The sequence below is a fragment of the Phalacrocorax carbo genome, chromosome 14, assembly GCF_963921805.1.
Source record: "Phalacrocorax carbo chromosome 14, bPhaCar2.1, whole genome shotgun sequence".
Lineage (NCBI taxonomy): Eukaryota > Metazoa > Chordata > Aves > Suliformes > Phalacrocoracidae > Phalacrocorax > Phalacrocorax carbo.
This window is the reverse complement of record NC_087526.1, coordinates 14,577,795-14,580,784: the sequence shown is the minus strand read 5'-3', so window position 1 is coordinate 14,580,784 and position 2,990 is coordinate 14,577,795.

Genomic DNA, 2,990 nt, shown 5'->3' with positions numbered 1-2,990 from the left:
TCCTCCCACTTCCCCAGTGACCAGTTCCAGCTGCACCAGCCCTAGGGAGAGGCGTTTCCTGATGTCCAGCATGAATGTCCCAGCCTGCAAGCTGTGGCCATTACCTCTACTATGAAAGTGCCTTGAATAGTGGGGATGGGGTGCGAGGCTGGTCCTCCATCTAACCTAGCCACACATCCCAGCCCCAACAGTAAGGGCCCTTCCTGCTTGCATCAGGGATGGCTGTGTTGGAGGTGGCTTTCCTGGCTCGTAAGGGATGGGATACAAGGCATGGGAAGGAGGAATAGAAGGAGAAAATAACAGCAGGAGTCAGATGTGCTGGGAGTAAAAGAGTGCAGAGAGGAAGAGGAGAGGAAGAATGGGAGAGGTCAAGCTGGGAAAAGATGGCAAGTCAGGATGGAATTGGGAGGTGAAGGAGAATGGAAGGACAGTGAGAGAGGGAGGTTGCGAGGTAAAGGAGGGAGGCTGGAGCTAAGGGAGGATGGTTAGAGGTCAGGAAGATGTGGAGAGCAAGTCTGTGAGATAGGTGGGACGCCTGGAGGATAAGGAAGGATGGGGAGATGGGGAGAGATGGAGGAGCATGAGGAGAAACAGGGAGACTGTGGGAGGCGAATGATGAAATGGTGAGATAGCCAGAGGTCAGGTACGAGGAGGAACAGGGCAAGAGATGAAAGAACATGAAAAAAGATGGGAAACAATGGGAGGTGGAGGTTCACAGGAAGGATAGAGAGACTGAGGTGGAGGAATAAGAGGCATGAGATGGAGAGGAAGGAGAAGGTATGAAGGATGGTGGAAAGTGGAGGGCAATGAAGAGGAAAAGAGGGGTCGGAGGAGGATGAGGAGGACTAGGCAGATGGTAGGAAGTGGAGGATGAGGAAGAACAGACAAATAGTGGGCAGTGTTGGAGCATGAGGAAGGATGGGGAACAGTGGGAGGTGGAGAAGGATGAAGAAGGTGGGTGAAATGATGGGCAGTAGAGGGAAACAAGGAGACATGAGATGGTAGGTGGTGGAGGACAAGGAGGGAGGGAGAGATGGAAATGAAAGAAGAGGAGGGATGAGGAGACAGTGAGAGATGGATAGGGATGACAGGAGGGGTGGAGAGACATTCAGGGGTTTAGAGGAAGACAAAGATTGGTGGGTAGTAGAGGAGGATGGATGAGGAGATGGTGGGAAATGGAGAAGCACAAGGGGGGAGGACTGGAAATGTGGGGGTGGAGGAGGAGGAGGAGGTGGGATTAGGTGATGTTGGCAGCTGGAGGGATGGGACAATGGTGGGAGGTGAGGGTGGATTTTCGGGTGAGGGGGATGAGGAGATAGGAGGAGGTAGAAGAGGCTGAAGGAAGATAGGAAAAAGATGAGAAGTGGAGGAGGTTGAAATGGGTTGGGGTGATGGTGGGAGCTAATGGAGGATGAGCAGGGATAAGAAGATAGTAAGATGTAGAGGAGGACAGAGTGGTGATGGGAGCTGATGGAGGATGAGAAGGGATGGTGAGATGTTGACATAAGGAGGAATATGAAAGGAAAAGAGAAACTGGAGACAAAGCAAGAGGAAGATGGATGGAACGATGGAAGTGGAGAAGGAAAAGAAGACATGGGGGGGATGGTGGTAGGTAGATGAGGATAACAAGGAATGGGATGTGATAGATGGAGGAGGAGCAGGGGAGGGATGGGATGCAAGTGTGACAGAAGACAGGAAGGTGGGATATGATGGGCAATGGAGGAGCACAGGAAGGAGGGATGGGAGGTTGTGGGTGATATAGAAGTGCGGGAAGAAGGGATGGGGTGTGGTGCGGAGCACAGGGGGACAGGAGGGGACATGGTGGGTAATGGGGGAGCATGGCATGGCAGGGAGGGATGGGACACGGTGGATGACAGAGGGGCACACTTTGGAAGGAGTGTGGAAGGATGTATGGGATATTAAGGGGGTGGAGGAGAACAGGGAGGGATGGGAGGCGGTGGGTGATGGTGGAGCACAAGACATGTGCATCATAGGACATGATGGAAGATGCAGGAGCACAGGAAGGAGGGACAGGACATGGTGACCAATGGAGAAGCACAGAAAGGAAAGATGGGATGTGGTGGGTGACGGAGGAGGATAGCAGGGGTGGATGGGACACAGTGGGTGACAGGAGCAGAGGAAGGAGGGACTGGATGGGAGGACAATGGAGGAGCAGCGGAAGGAGTGGGACAGGAAAGATGGAGGTGCACAGGAAAGAGGAATAGGATATGGTGAGTGATGGAACACGTGAAGGAGGAATGGGATGGGTGGGTGATGGAGGAGTACAGAAATGAGGGCTGGGATGAGTTCGGTGGGTGATGAAAGAGCAGAATAAAGAGGGATGGGACATGGTGGGCAATGGAAGAGCACATAAAGGAAGAAAGGGATGGGATTGAGGATGGAAGATAACAAGAAGGAAGGATGGGACATGGGGGATCAAAAAGCAGGGACAAAACAGATGGGACTTTAAGGATGATAGAGGAGCAAAAGGAGGGGCGGGTCATGGTGGATGATGGAGGACCTTAGGGAGGGAAAGTTTAATGTAGTGAGCCTGGAGGAGGCTGGGACCTGCAGGTAATGAGGGGCACAAGGGCAGGAAGCCATAGGCAGCGATGGGAAAGGGGATGTGCGGTCCACGTGCAGGCTGGGGAGGATGGGATGGGACAGGGGAGGCATAAGAAGCACCAGCATCACAAGAACAAAATGGAGCCAAGAGGAGCCCTGAGCAGGGTGACACAGCCCTAGCAGAGGGGACACACACGAGTGATGACAGGTAGCTGCGGTAGTGTGGCACAGCCAGGGTCAGCGCCCGGGGACAGGACTGGTGAGAGGCAGGCGGGCGAGGAGATGACAGGACACTGTGTGTGGGCTGGGAAGCTGGTGGGATGGAGAGACAGGAGCTAGGTGCATCTCCCCACCCCTGGGTGCCCCAGCCACTCCAAACTCCCCTCCACAGCAGCACCAGTTCCCCAGACAGGACAGGCATCACC